The following is a 21,712-nucleotide window of genomic DNA, read 5'->3' as shown; positions in this document are numbered from 1 at the left end:
AAATGTTTGAAAAGACTTGTATGAAGATACTCCTAAATAGCTACAAGCCATCTGGTTACACCACAGTGTTCTTTCATTTAATAAACTTTATATATAGTCTCCTATAGCTGTAGTGAAATGTTTTATATCATATATGAAAATGTTCCTACAGCTACCTGCAAGCTGGGATCAGCACACTGACTTTTCATTGTAATAAAGTGATAGTTACTTTGTATGGCATACACTGAAATGTCAGAAAAGACTTATATGAGTGTATTTCTAAAGAGATACAAGCAAGCTGGTTTCACAATAGTGATCTTTCATTGAATTAATGTAATAGATGTTCTGTCGCACGTGTTGTGAAATTTTCAATAAATCTTACATGAAAATGTTACTATAAGTCTACCTGAAAGCTGAGTTAGGTACAATGTTTTTTCATTTTAAGAAAGTATAGCTGTTCTCTGTGGCTCATACTGAAATGCTAGAAAAGACTTACATGAAGATGTTCCTTAAAAGCTACAAGGAAGTTGGTTTCACCACAGCATTCTTTCAATGAGTGAATGTTATAGATATTCCATCATGCCCGTAGTGAAATGTTTGATAGGACTTATTTGAAGATTCCCCTAAACAGCTGCAAGCAAGGTGTTTTCACCACAGTGTTCATTCAGAAAATGAATGTTATACGTATTCTGTCATGCCTCAAGAGAACTATTTGATGTCTTATGTGAGAGTGTTCCTGAACAGCTACAAGCAAGCTTTTTCAACATAGTGTGGTTTCCTTGAATGAATGTTATGGATATCATGTTGCGGCTGTAGAGAAACGTTTGATAAGACATAAATGAAATGCTCATAAAGAGCCACTGGTTTCATCAGAACGTTCTTTCTGGATATGGAAGTGATAGCCATTCTGTAGGCATAATGAAGTGTTTGAAGAGCCTTATACGAAGACATTCCCAAGGCGCCAGAAGTAATCTGGCTTCACCACAGTGTTCTTTCAGTGAACGAGTGTTATAGCTAGTCTGTCATGCCTGTAGTGAAATGTTTAATAAGTCTTATATGAAGAGGTTTCAAACAGCCGCCAGCAAGCCGGGTTTAGCACAGTGTCCTTTAACTGTAAGTAAGTGAGAGCCATTCTGTATGGCATATGCTTAAATGTTAGAGAGGTCTTATATGAAGATGTTCCTAAATAGAATCCAACAAGATGTGTTCAGGACAGAATAATTTCATCATAAGATAGTGACAGCCGTTTAGTATGGCATATACAGAAATGCTGAAAAGGACTTCAATGAAGATCTTCCTTAACAGTCAAACCAAGCCACTTTCACCATAGTGTTCTTTCATTGAATGGATGTAATAGATATTCTGTCATGCCTGTAGTTAAATGTTCAATAGGTCTTACATAAAAATGCTCCTAATAATCTACCTGAAAGCTATTAAACACAGCCTTCTTTCCTTGTAAGAAGGGTATGGCCATGCTGTATGCCATATACTGAAATGCTTGAAAAGCTTTATATGAAGATGTTCCTCAACAGTTACAAGAAAACTGCTTTCATCCCTGTGTTCATTCAATGAGTGAATGTTTAGAGATTCTGTCATTCCTGCAAAGGAATGTTTAATAAGTCTTACATGAAGATGTTTCTAAACAGCTACAAGGAAATTCTTTTAAATACAGTGTTATTACATTGAATAGACATTAAAGATATCCTGTCATGACTGTAGGCAAATGTCTGATAAGACTTGAGCAAAATATTAATAAACAATTACTTGCAAGCTGGGTTCATCACAGTATTCTTTTCTGGCGATGGAGATGATAGCCATTCTGTATGGCATAAAGTGATATGTTTGAAGAGCCTTTTATTTATATTCTTAAACAGCTAACAAGCCAGATGGTTTCTTCACAGTGTTCTTTCAGTGAATGAATGTTCTAGATATTGTCACATCTGTGGTGAAATATTTGATATATGATGTTCCTAAACAGCTACCTATAAACTGGATTCAGCATGTGTTCTTTCATTTTGTGAAAATGATAGTCGCTCTGTGTGGAATATACTTAAGTATTTGAAGTGTACTATGTGCAGATGTTCCTAAACAGTGAAAAGAAGATGGTTTTTGCATAATTTTCTTTCAGATAACAAATGTTATAGACATTGTCACATCTGTAGTCAAATGTTTGATATGATTTATGTGAAAATATCCCTAAACAGCTACCTGTTGGCTTGATTAAGCACAATGCTCTTTCATTGTAAGAAAGTGATAGCCGTTCCATGTGGCATATACTGAAATGTTTGAAATGGCATATGTGAAGATGTTCCTTAAGAGCTACTTGCTAGGTGTTTTCCAGACAATGTTCTTTCAGTGAATGGATGTTATAGATAGTCTATCACACCCGTAGTGAAATGCTGGATAAGTTTTATGAAGATGTCCCTAAGTAGCTACAAGCAAAATGGTTTCACAACAGTGTTCTTACAGACATTGAATGTTATAGATATTCTGTCATGCCTGTAGTGAAATGTTTGATAAGGCTTGCATGAACACTTACATGAAGATGTTTCTCAACAGCCACAAGCAGGCTTTTTCAACACAGTATTTCATTGAATGAATGTAATAATTATCACATTGTGGCTGCAGAGAAACGTCTGATAAGACACACACAAAATGTTCATAAATAGCATGTGCCAGCTGGTTGCATCACAATGTTGTTTAATTTAATGGAAGTGATCATCATTCTGTATAGCATATGATGTGTTTGAATAGCCTTATATAAAGATATTCCTAAAAACTTATGAGCAATCTGGTTTCACCAGAGTGTGTTCCTCAGTGAAGGAATCTTACAGAGATTCTGTCAGAGCAGTAGTGACATGTTTGGTGTTTTGTATGAAGAAACCCTAAATGGCTTCCTGCAAGATGAGTTCAACACAGTGTTATTTCATTTTAAGAAAATGATAGTCATTCTGTTTGGCATAAACTGAAATCTTAGAAAAGCCTTATATCAAGATGTTCCTAATTAGCTACCAGCAATCTGGCTTCACAATAGTGTTCTTTCACTGAATGGATGTAATAGATACTTTGTAGTGAAATGTATGATAAGTCTCTTAGGAAAAGGTTCCTAAACAGCTGCCTGCAATCTGGCTTCAGCACATTATATCATTGTCTCAAAGTGATATTCATTCAGTATGTCTTATATGGAAACGCTTGAAATGGTGAACATGAAGAAGTTTCTAAATATATACAAGCAAGATTGTTTCTCCACAGTTTTCTTTCAGTGACTGAATGTTATGTATAGTCTGTCACGACTATTGTAAAATGTTTGATAAGTCTTATGTAAAAACGTTCCTAGATAGCTATCTGTGAGCTCTATTTAGCACAGTGTTCTTTCATTGTAGGAAAATGATACCCATTCATTATGGCATATACTGAAATGTGAGAAATGTCTCAAATACAAATGTTCCTAATAATAGCTTCAAGATGCTTTCACCACAGAGGTCTTTCAGTGAAACAATATTGCAGATATTCTGTGACACTTGTAGTGAAGTGTTAGTTAAAACTTACTTGCAAGCTGGATTCAGCACAGTGTTTCTTTCATTGTTGGAAACTCATATTCAATCAGAACAGCAAATATTGAAATGGTTATAATGACTAATATGAAGATGATCCTTAATGGCTGCAAGTAAGATGGTTTCACCACAGTTTTCTCTCAGTGAACAAATGCTATATATATTCTGTCCCACATGCAATGAAATGTTTGTTAAGTCTTATATGAACATGTTCCTAAACAGCTACCCGCAAACTGGGCTTAGAACAGTGTTCTCACATTGTTAGTAATTGATAGGTCATCTGTAGGGCATATGCTGAAATGTTGGAAATGTCTTATGTGAATATGCCCCTAAACAGCTGTGAGCACATTTGTTTCCCCAGAGTTCCTTTAGTGTCTGAATCTTATGGATATTTTTCAAGTCTGTAGTGTAACTTTTTAAGTATTTTATGAAGTTCTTCCTAAACAGATACTAGGAAACAAGGGTTCAGCTCATCCTTCTTTCCTTGAGTGAATATTAAAATCATTCTGTCATGACCCTAGCGCAATATTTGTTAAGACTTATAAAAAGATATTTCTAAAAGACAACTTTCCAGCTGGGTTCTTAACATCGTTCTTTCATTTTATGGAAGTGATAACCATTCTGGATGGAATACACTGAAATGTTTGAAAAGACTTGTATGAAGATACTCCTAAATAGCTACAAGCAATCTGGTTACACCACAGTGTTCTTTCATTTAATAAACTTTATATATAGTCTCCTATAGCTGTAGTGAAATGTTTTATATCATATATGAAAATGTTCCTACAGCTACCTGCAAGCTGGGATCAGCACACTGACTTTTCATTGTAATAAAGTGATAGTTACTTTGTATGGCATACACTGAAATGTCAGAAAAGACTTATATGAGTGTATTTCTAAAGAGATACAAGCAAGCTGGTTTCACAATAGTGATCTTTCATTGAATTAATGTAATAGATGTTCTGTCGCACGTGTTGTGAAATTTTCAATAAATCTTACATGAAAATGTTACTATAAGTCTACCTGAAAGCTGAGTTAGGTACAATGTTTTTTCATTTTAAGAAAGTATAGCTGTTCTCTATGGCTCATACTGAAATGCTAGAAAAGACTTACATGAAGATGTTCCTTAAAGGCTACAAGGAAGTTGGTTTCACCACAGCATTCTTTCAATGAGTGAATGTTATAGATATTCCATCATGCCCGTAGTGAAATGTTTGATAGGACTTATTTGAAGATTCCCCTAAACAGCTGCAAGCAAGGTGTTTTCACCACAGTGTTCATTCAGAAAATGAATGTTATACGTATTCTGTCATGCCTCAAGAGAACTATTTGATGTCTTATGTGAGAGTGTTCCTGAACAGCTACAAGCAAGCTTTTTCAACATAGTGTGGTTTCCTTGAATGAATGTTATGGATATCATGTTGCGGCTGTAGAGAAACGTTTGATAAGACATAAATGAAATGCTCATAAAGAGCCACTGGTTTCATCAGAACGTTCTTTCTGGATATGGAAGTGATAGCCATTCTGTAGGCATAATGAAGTGTTTGAAGAGCCTTATACGAAGACATTCCCAAGGCGCCAGAAGTAATCTGGCTTCACCACAGTGTTCTTTCAGTGAACGAGTGTTATAGCTAGTCTGTCATGCCTGTAGTGAAATGTTTAATAAGTCTTATATGAAGAGGTTTCAAACAGCCGCCAGCAAGCCGGGTTTAGCACAGTGTCCTTTAACTGTAAGTAAGTGAGAGCCATTCTGTATGGCATATGCTTAAATGTTAGAGAGGTCTTATATGAAGATGTTCCTAAATAGAATCCAACAAGATGTGTTCAGGACAGAATAATTTCATCATAAGATAGTGACAGCCGTTTAGTATGGCATATACAGAAATGCTGAAAAGGACTTCAATGAAGATCTTCCTTAACAGTCAAACCAAGCCACTTTCACCATAGTGTTCTTTCATTGAATGGATGTAATAGATATTCTGTCATGCCTGTAGTTAAATGTTCAATAGGTCTTACATAAAAATACTCCTAATAATCTACCTGAAAGCTATTAAACACAACCTTCTTTCCTTGTAAGAAGGGTATGGCCATGCTGTATGCCATATACTGAAATGCTTGAAAAGCTTTATATGAAGATGTTCCTCAACAGTTACAAGAAAACTGCTTTCATCCCTGTGTTCATTCAATGAGTGAATGTTTAGAGATTCTGTCATTCCTGCAAAGGAATGTTTAATAAGTCTTACATGAAGATGTTTCTAAACAGCTACAAGGAAATTCTTTTAAATACAGTGTTATTACATTGAATAGACATTAAAGATATCCTGTCATGACTGTAGGCAAATGTCTGATAAGACTTGAGCAAAATATTAATAAACAATTACTTGCAAGCTGGGTTCATCACAGTATTCTTTTCTGGCGATGGAGATGATAGCCATTCTGTATGGCATAAAGTGATATGTTTGAAGAGCCTTTTATTTATATTCTTAAACAGCTAACAAGCCAGATGGTTTCTTCACAGTGTTCTTTCAGTGAATGAATGTTCTAGATATTGTCACATCTGTGGTGAAATATTTGATATATGATGTTCCTAAACAGCTACCTATAAACTGGATTCAGCATGTGTTCTTTCATTTTGTGAAAATGATAGTCGCTCTGTGTGGAATATACTTAAGTATTTGAAGTGTACTATGTGCAGATGTTCCTAAACAGTGAAAAGAAGATGGTTTTTGCATAATTTTCTTTCAGATAACAAATGTTATAGACATTGTCACATCTGTAGTCAAATGTTTGATATGATTTATGTGAAAATATCCCTAAACAGCTACCTGTTGGCTTGATTAAGCACAATGCTCTTTCATTGTAAGAAAGTGATAGCCGTTCCATGTGGCATATACTGAAATGTTTGAAATGGCATATGTGAAGATGTTCCTTAAGAGCTACTTGCTAGGTGTTTTCCAGACAATGTTCTTTCAGTGAATGGATGTTATAGATAGTCTATCACACCCGTAGTGAAATGCTGGATAAGTTTTATGAAGATGTCCCTAAGTAGCTACAAGCAAAATGGTTTCACAACAGTGTTCTTACAGACATTGAATGTTATAGATATTCTGTCATGCCTGTAGTGAAATGTTTGATAAGGCTTGCATGAACACTTACATGAAGATGTTTCTCAACAGCCACAAGCAGGCTTTTTCAACACAGTATTTCATTGAATGAATGTAATAATTATCACATTGTGGCTGCAGAGAAACGTCTGATAAGACACACACAAAATGTTCATAAATAGCATGTGCCAGCTGGTTGCATCACAATGTTGTTTAATTTAATGGAAGTGATCATCATTCTGTATAGCATATGATGTGTTTGAATAGCCTTATATAAAGATATTCCTAAAAACTTATGAGCAATCTGGTTTCACCAGAGTGTGTTCCTCAGTGAAGGAATCTTACAGAGATTCTGTCAGAGCAGTAGTGACATGTTTGGTGTTTTGTATGAAGAAACCCTAAATGGCTTCCTGCAAGATGAGTTCAACACAGTGTTATTTCATTTTAAGAAAATGATAGTCATTCTGTTTGGCATAAACTGAAATCTTAGAAAAGCCTTATATCAAGATGTTCCTAATTAGCTACCAGCAATCTGGCTTCACAATAGTGTTCTTTCACTGAATGGATGTAATAGATACTTTGTAGTGAAATGTATGATAAGTCTCTTAGGAAAAGGTTCCTAAACAGCTGCCTGCAATCTGGCTTCAGCACATTATATCATTGTCTCAAAGTGATATTCATTCAGTATGTCTTATATGGAAACGCTTGAAATGGTGAACATGAAGAAGTTTCTAAATATATACAAGCAAGATTGTTTCTCCACAGTTTTCTTTCAGTGACTGAATGTTATGTATAGTCTGTCACGACTATTGTAAAATGTTTGATAAGTCTTATGTAAAAACGTTCCTAGATAGCTATCTGTGAGCTCTATTTAGCACAGTGTTCTTTCATTGTAGGAAAATGATACCCATTCATTATGGCATATACTGAAATGTGAGAAATGTCTCAAATACAAATGTTCCTAATAATAGCTTCAAGATGCTTTCACCACAGAGGTCTTTCAGTGAAACAATATTGCAGATATTCTGTGACACTTGTAGTGAAGTGTTAGTTAAAACTTACTTGCAAGCTGGATTCAGCACAGTGTTTCTTTCATTGTTGGAAACTCATATTCAATCAGAACAGCAAATATTGAAATGGTTATAATGACTAATATGAAGATGATCCTTAATGGCTGCAAGTAAGATGGTTTCACCACAGTTTTCTCTCAGTGAACAAATGCTATATATATTCTGTCCCACATGCAATGAAATGTTTGTTAAGTCTTATATGAACATGTTCCTAAACAGCTACCCGCAAACTGGGCTTAGAACAGTGTTCTCACATTGTTAGTAATTGATAGGTCATCTGTAGGGCATATGCTGAAATGTTGGAAATGTCTTATGTGAATATGCCCCTAAACAGCTGTGAGCACATTTGTTTCCCCAGAGTTCCTTTAGTGTCTGAATCTTATGGATATTTTTCAAGTCTGTAGTGTAACTTTTTAAGTATTTTATGAAGTTCTTCCTAAACAGATACTAGGAAACAAGGGTTCAGCTCATCCTTCTTTCCTTGAGTGAATATTAAAATCATTCTGTCATGACCCTAGCGCAATATTTGTTAAGACTTATAAAAAGATATTTCTAAAAGACAACTTTCCAGCTGGGTTCTTAACATCGTTCTTTCATTTTATGGAAGTGATAACCATTCTGGATGGAATACACTGAAATGTTTGAAAAGACTTGTATGAAGATACTCCTAAATAGCTACAAGCAATCTGGTTACACCACAGTGTTCTTTCATTTAATAAACTTTATATATAGTCTCCTATAGCTGTAGTGAAATGTTTTATATCATATATGAAAATGTTCCTACAGCTACCTGCAAGCTGGGATCAGCACACTGACTTTTCATTGTAATAAAGTGATAGTTACTTTGTATGGCATACACTGAAATGTCAGAAAAGACTTATATGAGTGTATTTCTAAAGAGATACAAGCAAGCTGGTTTCACAATAGTGATCTTTCATTGAATTAATGTAATAGATGTTCTGTCGCACGTGTTGTGAAATTTTCAATAAATCTTACATGAAAATGTTACTATAAGTCTACCTGAAAGCTGAGTTAGGTACAATGTTTTTTCATTTTAAGAAAGTATAGCTGTTCTCTATGGCTCATACTGAAATGCTAGAAAAGACTTACATGAAGATGTTCCTTAAAGGCTACAAGGAAGTTGGTTTCACCACAGCATTCTTTCAATGAGTGAATGTTATAGATATTCCATCATGCCCGTAGTGAAATGTTTGATAGGACTTATTTGAAGATTCCCCTAAACAGCTGCAAGCAAGGTGTTTTCACCACAGTGTTCATTCAGAAAATGAATGTTATACGTATTCTGTCATGCCTCAAGAGAACTATTTGATGTCTTATGTGAGAGTGTTCCTGAACAGCTACAAGCAAGCTTTTTCAACATAGTGTGGTTTCCTTGAATGAATGTTATGGATATCATGTTGCGGCTGTAGAGAAACGTTTGATAAGACATAAATGAAATGCTCATAAAGAGCCACTGGTTTCATCAGAACGTTCTTTCTGGATATGGAAGTGATAGCCATTCTGTAGGCATAATGAAGTGTTTGAAGAGCCTTATACGAAGACATTCCCAAGGCGCCAGAAGTAATCTGGCTTCACCACAGTGTTCTTTCAGTGAACGAGTGTTATAGCTAGTCTGTCATGCCTGTAGTGAAATGTTTAATAAGTCTTATATGAAGAGGTTTCAAACAGCCGCCAGCAAGCCGGGTTTAGCACAGTGTCCTTTAACTGTAAGTAAGTGAGAGCCATTCTGTATGGCATATGCTTAAATGTTAGAGAGGTCTTATATGAAGATGTTCCTAAATAGAATCCAACAAGATGTGTTCAGGACAGAATAATTTCATCATAAGATAGTGACAGCCGTTTAGTATGGCATATACAGAAATGCTGAAAAGGACTTCAATGAAGATCTTCCTTAACAGTCAAACCAAGCCACTTTCACCATAGTGTTCTTTCATTGAATGGATGTAATAGATATTCTGTCATGCCTGTAGTTAAATGTTCAATAGGTCTTACATAAAAATACTCCTAATAATCTACCTGAAAGCTATTAAACACAACCTTCTTTCCTTGTAAGAAGGGTATGGCCATGCTGTATGCCATATACTGAAATGCTTGAAAAGCTTTATATGAAGATGTTCCTCAACAGTTACAAGAAAACTGCTTTCATCCCTGTGTTCATTCAATGAGTGAATGTTTAGAGATTCTGTCATTCCTGCAAAGGAATGTTTAATAAGTCTTACATGAAGATGTTTCTAAACAGCTACAAGGAAATTCTTTTAAATACAGTGTTATTACATTGAATAGACATTAAAGATATCCTGTCATGACTGTAGGCAAATGTCTGATAAGACTTGAGCAAAATATTAATAAACAATTACTTGCAAGCTGGGTTCATCACAGTATTCTTTTCTGGCGATGGAGATGATAGCCATTCTGTATGGCATAAAGTGATATGTTTGAAGAGCCTTTTATTTATATTCTTAAACAGCTAACAAGCCAGATGGTTTCTTCACAGTGTTCTTTCAGTGAATGAATGTTCTAGATATTGTCACATCTGTGGTGAAATATTTGATATATGATGTTCCTAAACAGCTACCTATAAACTGGATTCAGCATGTGTTCTTTCATTTTGTGAAAATGATAGTCGCTCTGTGTGGAATATACTTAAGTATTTGAAGTGTACTATGTGCAGATGTTCCTAAACAGTGAAAAGAAGATGGTTTTTGCATAATTTTCTTTCAGATAACAAATGTTATAGACATTGTCACATCTGTAGTCAAATGTTTGATATGATTTATGTGAAAATATCCCTAAACAGCTACCTGTTGGCTTGATTAAGCACAATGCTCTTTCATTGTAAGAAAGTGATAGCCGTTCCATGTGGCATATACTGAAATGTTTGAAATGGCATATGTGAAGATGTTCCTTAAGAGCTACTTGCTAGGTGTTTTCCAGACAATGTTCTTTCAGTGAATGGATGTTATAGATAGTCTATCACACCCGTAGTGAAATGCTGGATAAGTTTTATGAAGATGTCCCTAAGTAGCTACAAGCAAAATGGTTTCACAACAGTGTTCTTACAGACATTGAATGTTATAGATATTCTGTCATGCCTGTAGTGAAATGTTTGATAAGGCTTGCATGAACACTTACATGAAGATGTTTCTCAACAGCCACAAGCAAGCTTTTTCAACACAGTATTTCATTGAATGAATGTAATAATTATCACATTGTGGCTGCAGAGAAACGTCTGATAAGACACACACAAAATGTTCATAAATAGCATGTGCCAGCTGGTTGCATCACAATGTTGTTTAATTTAATGGAAGTGATCATCATTCTGTATAGCATATGATGTGTTTGAATAGCCTTATATAAAGATATTCCTAAAAACTTATGAGCAATCTGGTTTCACCAGAGTGTGTTCCTCAGTGAAGGAATCTTACAGAGATTCTGTCAGAGCAGTAGTGACATGTTTGGTGTTTTGTATGAAGAAACCCTAAATGGCTTCCTGCAAGATGAGTTCAACACAGTGTTATTTCATTTTAAGAAAATGATAGTCATTCTGTTTGGCATAAACTGAAATCTTAGAAAAGCCTTATATCAAGATGTTCCTAATTAGCTACCAGCAATCTGGCTTCACAATAGTGTTCTTTCACTGAATGGATGTAATAGATACTTTGTAGTGAAATGTATGATAAGTCTCTTAGGAAAAGTTTCCTAAACAGCTGCCTGCAATCTGGCTTCAGCACATTATATCATTGTCTCAAAGTGATATTCATTCAGTATGTCTTATATGGAAACGCTTGAAATGGTGAACATGAAGAAGTTTCTAAATATATACAAGCAAGATTGTTTCTCCACAGTTTTCTTTCAGTGACTGAATGTTATGTATAGTCTGTCACGACTATTGTAAAATGTTTGATAAGTCTTATGTAAAAACGTTCCTAGATAGCTATCTGTGAGCTCTATTTAGCACAGTGTTCTTTCATTGTAGGAAAATGATACCCATTCATTATGGCATATACTGAAATGTGAGAAATGTCTCAAATACAAATGTTCCTAATAATAGCTTCAAGATGCTTTCACCACAGAGGTCTTTCAGTGAAACAATATTGCAGATATTCTGTGACACTTGTAGTGAAGTGTTAGTTAAAACTTACTTGCAAGCTGGATTCAGCACAGTGTTTCTTTCATTGTTGGAAACTCATATTCAATCAGAACAGCAAATATTGAAATGGTTATAATGACTAATATGAAGATGATCCTTAATGGCTGCAAGTAAGATGGTTTCACCACAGTTTTCTCTCAGTGAACAAATGCTATATATATTCTGTCCCACATGCAATGAAATGTTTGTTAAGTCTTATATGAACATGTTCCTAAACAGCTACCCGCAAACTGGGCTTAGAACAGTGTTCTCACGTTGTTAGTAATTGATAGGTCATCTGTAGGGCATATGCTGAAATGTTGGAAATGTCTTATGTGAATATGCCCCTAAACAGCTGTGAGCACATTTGTTTCCCCAGAGTTCCTTTAGTGTCTGAATCTTATGGATATTTTTCAAGTCTGTAGTGTAACTTTTTAAGTATTTTATGAAGTTCTTCCTAAACAGATACTAGGAAACAAGGGTTCAGCTCATCCTTCTTTCCTTGAGTGAATATTAAAATCATTCTGTCATGACCATAGCGCAATATTTGTTAAGACTTATAAAAAGATATTTCTAAAAGACAACTTTCCAGCTGGGTTCTTAACATCGTTCTTTCATTTTATGGAAGTGATAACCATTCTGGATGGAATACACTGAAATGTTTGAAAAGACTTGTATGAAGATACTCCTAAATAGCTACAAGCAATCTGGTTACACCACAGTGTTCTTTCATTTAATAAACTTTATATATAGTCTCCTATAGCTGTAGTGAAATGTTTTATATCATATATGAAAATGTTCCTACAGCTACCTGCAAGCTGGGATCAGCACACTGACTTTTCATTGTAATAAAGTGATAGTTACTTTGTATGGCATACACTGAAATGTCAGAAAAGACTTATATGAGTGTATTTCTAAAGAGATACAAGCAAGCTGGTTTCACAATAGTGATCTTTCATTGAATTAATGTAATAGATGTTCTGTCGCACGTGTTGTGAAATTTTCAATAAATCTTACATGAAAATGTTACTATAAGTCTACCTGAAAGCTGAGTTAGGTACAATGTTTTTTCATTTTAAGAAAGTATAGCTGTTCTCTGTGGCTCATACTGAAATGCTAGAAAAGACTTACATGAAGATGTTCCTTAAAAGCTACAAGGAAGTTGGTTTCACCACAGCATTCTTTCAATGAGTGAATGTTATAGATATTCCATCATGCCCGTAGTGAAATGTTTGATAGGACTTATTTGAAGATTCCCCTAAACAGCTGCAAGCAAGGTGTTTTCACCACAGTGTTCATTCAGAAAATGAATGTTATACGTATTCTGTCATGCCTCAAGAGAACTATTTGATGTCTTATGTGAGAGTGTTCCTGAACAGCTACAAGCAAGCTTTTTCAACATAGTGTGGTTTCCTTGAATGAATGTTATGGATATCATGTTGCGGCTGTAGAGAAACGTTTGATAAGACATAAATGAAATGCTCATAAAGAGCCACTGGTTTCATCAGAACGTTCTTTCTGGATATGGAAGTGATAGCCATTCTGTAGGCATAATGAAGTGTTTGAAGAGCCTTATACGAAGACATTCCCAAGGCGCCAGAAGTAATCTGGCTTCACCACAGTGTTCTTTCAGTGAACGAGTGTTATAGCTAGTCTGTCATGCCTGTAGTGAAATGTTTAATAAGTCTTATATGAAGAGGTTTCAAACAGCCGCCAGCAAGCCGGGTTTAGCACAGTGTCCTTTAACTGTAAGTAAGTGAGAGCCATTCTGTATGGCATATGCTTAAATGTTAGAGAGGTCTTATATGAAGATGTTCCTAAATAGAATCCAACAAGATGTGTTCAGGACAGAATAATTTCATCATAAGATAGTGACAGCCGTTTAGTATGGCATATACAGAAATGCTGAAAAGGACTTCAATGAAGATCTTCCTTAACAGTCAAACCAAGCCACTTTCACCATAGTGTTCTTTCATTGAATGGATGTAATAGATATTCTGTCATGCCTGTAGTTAAATGTTCAATAGGTCTTACATAAAAATACTCCTAATAATCTACCTGAAAGCTATTAAACACAGCCTTCTTTCCTTGTAAGAAGGGTATGGCCATGCTGTATGCCATATACTGAAATGCTTGAAAAGCTTTATATGAAGATGTTCCTCAACAGTTACAAGAAAACTGCTTTCATCCCTGTGTTCATTCAATGAGTGAATGTTTAGAGATTCTGTCATTCCTGCAAAGGAATGTTTAATAAGTCTTACATGAAGATGTTTCTAAACAGCTACAAGGAAATTCTTTTAAATACAGTGTTATTACATTGAATAGACATTAAAGATATCCTGTCATGACTGTAGGCAAATGTCTGATAAGACTTGAGCAAAATATTAATAAACAATTACTTGCAAGCTGGGTTCATCACAGTATTCTTTTCTGGCGATGGAGATGATAGCCATTCTGTATGGCATAAAGTGATATGTTTGAAGAGCCTTTTATTTATATTCTTAAACAGCTAACAAGCCAGATGGTTTCTTCACAGTGTTCTTTCAGTGAATGAATGTTCTAGATATTGTCACATCTGTGGTGAAATATTTGATATATGATGTTCCTAAACAGCTACCTATAAACTGGATTCAGCATGTGTTCTTTCATTTTGTGAAAATGATAGTCGCTCTGTGTGGAATATACTTAAGTATTTGAAGTGTACTATGTGCAGATGTTCCTAAACAGTGAAAAGAAGATGGTTTTTGCATAATTTTCTTTCAGATAACAAATGTTATAGACATTGTCACATCTGTAGTCAAATGTTTGATATGATTTATGTGAAAATATCCCTAAACAGCTACCTGTTGGCTTGATTAAGCACAATGCTCTTTCATTGTAAGAAAGTGATAGCCGTTCCATGTGGCATATACTGAAATGTTTGAAATGGCATATGTGAAGATGTTCCTTAAGAGCTACTTGCTAGGTGTTTTCCAGACAATGTTCTTTCAGTGAATGGATGTTATAGATAGTCTATCACACCCGTAGTGAAATGCTGGATAAGTTTTATGAAGATGTCCCTAAGTAGCTACAAGCAAAATGGTTTCACAACAGTGTTCTTACAGACATTGAATGTTATAGATATTCTGTCATGCCTGTAGTGAAATGTTTGATAAGGCTTGCATGAACACTTACATGAAGATGTTTCTAAACAGCCACAAGCAGGCTTTTTCAACACAGTATTTCATTGAATGAATGTAATAATTATCACATTGTGGCTGCAGAGAAACGTCTGATAAGACACACACAAAATGTTCATAAATAGCATGTGCCAGCTGGTTGCATCACAATGTTGTTTAATTTAATGGAAGTGATCATCATTCTGTATAGCATATGATGTGTTTGAATAGCCTTATATAAAGATATTCCTAAAAACTTATGAGCAATCTGGTTTCACCAGAGTGTGTTCCTCAGTGAAGGAATCTTACAGAGATTCTGTCAGAGCAGTAGTGACATGTTTGGTGTTTTGTATGAAGAAACCCTAAATGGCTTCCTGCAAGATGAGTTCAACACAGTGTTATTTCATTTTAAGAAAATGATAGTCATTCTGTTTGGCATAAACTGAAATCTTAGAAAAGCCTTATATCAAGATGTTCCTAATTAGCTACCAGCAATCTGGCTTCACAATAGTGTTCTTTCACTGAATGGATGTAATAGATACTTTGTAGTGAAATGTATGATAAGTCTCTTAGGAAAAGGTTCCTAAACAGCTGCCTGCAATCTGGCTTCAGCACATTATATCATTGTCTCAAAGTGATATTCATTCAGTATGTCTTATATGGAAACGCTTGAAATGGTGAACATGAAGAAGTTTCTAAATATATACAAGCAAGATTGTTTCTCCACAGTTTTCTTTCAGTGACTGAATGTTATGTATAGTCTGTCACGACTATTGTAAAATGTTTGATAAGTCTTATGTAAAAACGTTCCTAGATAGCTATCTGTGAGCTCTATTTAGCACAGTGTTCTTTCATTGTAGGAAAATGATACCCATTCATTATGGCATATACTGAAATGTGAGAAATGTCTCAAATACAAATGTTCCTAATAATAGCTTCAAGATGCTTTCACCACAGAGGTCTTTCAGTGAAACAATATTGCAGATATTCTGTGACACTTGTAGTGAAGTGTTAGTTAAAACTTACTTGCAAGCTGGATTCAGCACAGTGTTTCTTTCATTGTTGGAAACTCATATTCAATCAGAACAGCAAATATTGAAATGGTTATAATGACTAATATGAAGATGATCCTTAATGGCTGCAAGTAAGATGGTTTCACCACAGTTTTCTCTCAGTGAACAAATGCTATATATATTCTGTCCCACATGCAATGAAATGTTTGTTAAGTCTTATATGAACATGTTCCTAAACAGCTACCCGCAAACTGGGCTTAGAACAGTGTTCTCACATTGTTAGTAATTGATAGGTCATCTGTAGGGCATATGCTGAAATGTTGGAAATGTCTTATGTGAATATGCCCCTAAACAGCTGTGAGCACATTTGTTTCCCCAGAGTTCCTTTAGTGTCTGAATCTTATGGATATTTTTCAAGTCTGTAGTGTAATTTTTTAAGTATTTTATGAAGTTCTTCCTAAACAGATACTAGGAAACAAGGGTTCAGCTCATCCTTCTTTCCTTGAGTGAATATTAAAATCATTCTGTCATGACCCTAGCGCAATATTTGTTAAGACTTATAAAAAGATATTTCTAAAAGACAACTTTCCAGCTGGGTTCTTAACATCGTTCTTTCATTTTATGGAAGTGATAACCATTCTGGATGGAATACACTGAAATGTTTGAAAAGACTTGTATGAAGATACTCCTAAATAGCTACAAGCAATCTGGTTACACCACAGTGTTCTTTCATTTAATAAACTTTATATATAGTCTCCTATAGCTGTAGTGAAATGTTTTATATCATATATGAAAATGTTCCTACAGCTACCTGCAAGCTGGGATCAGCACACTGACTTTTCATTGTAATAAAGTGATAGTTACTTTGTATGGCATACACTGAAATGTCAGAAAAGACTTATATGAGTGTATTTCTAAAGAGATACAAGCAAGCTGGTTTCACAATAGTGATCTTTCATTGAATTAATGTAATAGATGTTCTGTCGCACGTGTTGTGAAATTTTCAATAAATCTTACATGAAAATGTTACTATAAGTCTACCTGAAAGCTGAGTTAGGTACAATGTTTTTTCATTTTAAGAAAGTATAGCTGTTCTCTGTGGCTCATACTGAAATGCTAGAAAAGACTTACATGAAGATGTTCCTTAAAAGCTACAAGGAAGTTGGTTTCACCACAGCATTCTTTCAATGAGTGAATGTTATAGATATTCCATCATGCCCGTAGTGAAATGTTTGATAGGACTTATTTGAAGATTCCCCTAAACAGCTGCAAGCAAGGTGTTTTCACCACAGTGTTCATTCAGAAAATGAATGTTATACGTATTCTGTCATGCCTCAAGAGAACTATTTGATGTCTTATGTGAGAGTGTTCCTGAACAGCTACAAGCAAGCTTTTTCAACATAGTGTGGTTTCCTTGAATGAATGTTATGGATATCATGTTGCGGCTGTAGAGAAACGTTTGATAAGACATAAATGAAATGCTCATAAAGAGCCACTGGTTTCATCAGAACGTTCTTTCTGGATATGGAAGTGATAGCCATTCTGTAGGCATAATGAAGTGTTTGAAGAGCCTTATACGAAGACATTCCCAAGGCGCCAGAAGTAATCTGGCTTCACCACAGTGTTCTTTCAGTGAACGAGTGTTATAGCTAGTCTGTCATGCCTGTAGTGAAATGTTTAATAAGTCTTATATGAAGAGGTTTCAAACAGCCGCCAGCAAGCCGGGTTTAGCACAGTGTCCTTTAACTGTAAGTAAGTGAGAGCCATTCTGTATGGCATATGCTTAAATGTTAGAGAGGTCTTATATGAAGATGTTCCTAAATAGAATCCAACAAGATGTGTTCAGGACAGAATAATTTCATCATAAGATAGTGACAGCCGTTTAGTATGGCATATACAGAAATGCTGAAAAGGACTTCAATGAAGATCTTCCTTAACAGTCAAACCAAGCCACTTTCACCATAGTGTTCTTTCATTGAATGGATGTAATAGATATTCTGTCATGCCTGTAGTTAAATGTTCAATAGGTCTTACATAAAAATACTCCTAATAATCTACCTGAAAGCTATTAAACACAACCTTCTTTCCTTGTAAGAAGGGTATGGCCATGCTGTATGCCATATACTGAAATGCTTGAAAAGCTTTATATGAAGATGTTCCTCAACAGTTACAAGAAAACTGCTTTCATCCCTGTGTTCATTCAATGAGTGAATGTTTAGAGATTCTGTCATTCCTGCAAAGGAATGTTTAATAAGTCTTACATGAAGATGTTTCTAAACAGCTACAAGGAAATTCTTTTAAATACAGTGTTATTACATTGAATAGACATTAAAGATATCCTGTCATGACTGTAGGCAAATGTCTGATAAGACTTGAGCAAAATATTAATAAACAATTACTTGCAAGCTGGGTTCATCACAGTATTCTTTTCTGGCGATGGAGATGATAGCCATTCTGTATGGCATAAAGTGATATGTTTGAAGAGCCTTTTATTTATATTCTTAAACAGCTAACAAGCCAGATGGTTTCTTCACAGTGTTCTTTCAGTGAATGAATGTTCTAGATATTGTCACATCTGTGGTGAAATATTTGATATATGATGTTCCTAAACAGCTACCTATAAACTGGATTCAGCATGTGTTCTTTCATTTTGTGAAAATGATAGTCGCTCTGTGTGGAATATACTTAAGTATTTGAAGTGTACTATGTGCAGATGTTCCTAAACAGTGAAAAGAAGATGGTTTTTGCATAATTTTCTTTCAGATAACAAATGTTATAGACATTGTCACATCTGTAGTCAAATGTTTGATATGATTTATGTGAAAATATCCCTAAACAGCTACCTGTTGGCTTGATTAAGCACAATGCTCTTTCATTGTAAGAAAGTGATAGCCGTTCCATGTGGCATATACTGAAATGTTTGAAATGGCATATGTGAAGATGTTCCTTAAGAGCTACTTGCTAGGTGTTTTCCAGACAATGTTCTTTCAGTGAATGGATGTTATAGATAGTCTATCACACCCGTAGTGAAATGCTGGATAAGTTTTATGAAGATGTCCCTAAGTAGCTACAAGCAAAATGGTTTCACAACAGTGTTCTTACAGACATTGAATGTTATAGATATTCTGTCATGCCTGTAGTGAAATGTTTGATAAGGCTTGCATGAACACTTACATGAAGATGTTTCTAAACAGCCACAAGCAGGCTTTTTCAACACAGTATTTCATTGAATGAATGTAATAATTATCACATTGTGGCTGCAGAGAAACGTCTGATAAGACACACACAAAATGTTCATAAATAGCATGTGCCAGCTGGTTGCATCACAATGTTGTTTAATTTAATGGAAGTGATCATCATTCTGTATAGCATATGATGTGTTTGAATAGCCTTATATAAAGATATTCCTAAAAACTTATGAGCAATCTGGTTTCACCAGAGTGTGTTCCTCAGTGAAGGAATCTTACAGAGATTCTGTCAGAGCAGTAGTGACATGTTTGGTGTTTTGTATGAAGAAACCCTAAATGGCTTCCTGCAAGATGAGTTCAACACAGTGTTATTTCATTTTAAGAAAATGATAGTCATTCTGTTTGGCATAAACTGAAATCTTAGAAAAGCCTTATATCAAGATGTTCCTAATTAGCTACCAGCAATCTGGCTTCACAATAGTGTTCTTTCACTGAATGGATGTAATAGATACTTTGTAGTGAAATGTATGATAAGTCTCTTAGGAAAAGGTTCCTAAACAGCTGCCTGCAATCTGGCTTCAGCACATTATATCATTGTCTCAAAGTGATATTCATTCAGTATGTCTTATATGGAAACGCTTGAAATGGTGAACATGAAGAAGTTTCTAAATATATACAAGCAAGATTGTTTCTCCACAGTTTTCTTTCAGTGACTGAATGTTATGTATAGTCTGTCACGACTATTGTAAAATGTTTGATAAGTCTTATGTAAAAACGTTCCTAGATAGCTATCTGTGAGCTCTATTTAGCACAGTGTTCTTTCATTGTAGGAAAATGATACCCATTCATTATGGCATATACTGAAATGTGAGAAATGTCTCAAATACAAATGTTCCTAATAATAGCTTCAAGATGCTTTCACCACAGAGGTCTTTCAGTGAAACAATATTGCAGATATTCTGTGACACTTGTAGTGAAGTGTTAGTTAAAACTTACTTGCAAGCTGGATTCAGCACAGTGTTTCTTTCATTGTTGGAAACTCATATTCAATCAGAACAGCAAATATTGAAATGGTTATAATGACTAATATGAAGATGATCCTTAATGGCTGCAAGTAAGATGGTTTCACCACAGTTTTCTCTCAGTGAACAAATGCTATATATATTCTGTCCCACATGCAATGAAATGTTTGTTAAGTCTTATATGAACATGTTCCTAAACAGCTACCCGCAAACTGGGCTTAGAACAGTGTTCTCACATTGTTAGTAATTGATAGGTCATCTGTAGGGCATATGCTGAAATGTTGGAAATGTCTTATGTGAATATGCCCCTAAACAGCTGTGAGCACATTTGTTTCCCCAGAGTTCCTTTAGTGTCTGAATCTTATGGATATTTTTCAAGTCTGTAGTGTAATTTTTTAAGTATTTTATGAAGTTCTTCCTAAACAGATACTAGGAAACAAGGGTTCAGCTCATCCTTCTTTCCTTGAGTGAATATTAAAATCATTCTGTCATGACCCTAGCGCAATATTTGTTAAGACTTATAAAAAGATATTTCTAAAAGACAACTTTCCAGCTGGGTTCTTAACATCGTTCTTTCATTTTATGGAAGTGATAACCATTCTGGATGGAATACACTGAAATGTTTGAAAAGACTTGTATGAAGATACTCCTAAATAGCTACAAGCAATCTGGTTACACCACAGTGTTCTTTCATTTAATAAACTTTATATATAGTCTCCTATAGCTGTAGTGAAATGTTTTATATCATATATGAAAATGTTCCTACAGCTACCTGCAAGCTGGGATCAGCACACTGACTTTTCATTGTAATAAAGTGATAGTTACTTTGTATGGCATACACTGAAATGTCAGAAAAGACTTATATGAGTGTATTTCTAAAGAGATACAAGCAAGCTGGTTTCACAATAGTGATCTTTCATTGAATTAATGTAATAGATGTTCTGTCGCACGTGTTGTGAAATTTTCAATAAATCTTACATGAAAATGTTACTATAAGTCTACCTGAAAGCTGAGTTAGGTACAATGTTTTTTCATTTTAAGAAAGTATAGCTGTTCTCTGTGGCTCATACTGAAATGCTAGAAAAGACTTACATGAAGATGTTCCTTAAAAGCTACAAGGAAGTTGGTTTCACCACAGCATTCTTTCAATGAGTGAATGTTATAGATATTCCATCATGCCCGTAGTGAAATGTTTGATAGGACTTATTTGAAGATTCCCCTAAACAGCTGCAAGCAAGGTGTTTTCACCACAGTGTTCATTCAGAAAATGAATGTTATACGTATTCTGTCATGCCTCAAGAGAACTATTTGATGTCTTATGTGAGAGTGTTCCTGAACAGCTACAAGCAAGCTTTTTCAACATAGTGTGGTTTCCTTGAATGAATGTTATGGATATCATGTTGCGGCTGTAGAGAAACGTTTGATAAGACATAAATGAAATGCTCATAAAGAGCCACTGGTTTCATCAGAACGT

This window comes from Equus asinus, chromosome 23 (genome assembly GCF_041296235.1).
Source record: "Equus asinus isolate D_3611 breed Donkey chromosome 23, EquAss-T2T_v2, whole genome shotgun sequence".
Lineage (NCBI taxonomy): Eukaryota > Metazoa > Chordata > Mammalia > Perissodactyla > Equidae > Equus > Equus asinus.
This window is presented reverse-complemented; position numbering follows the sequence as displayed.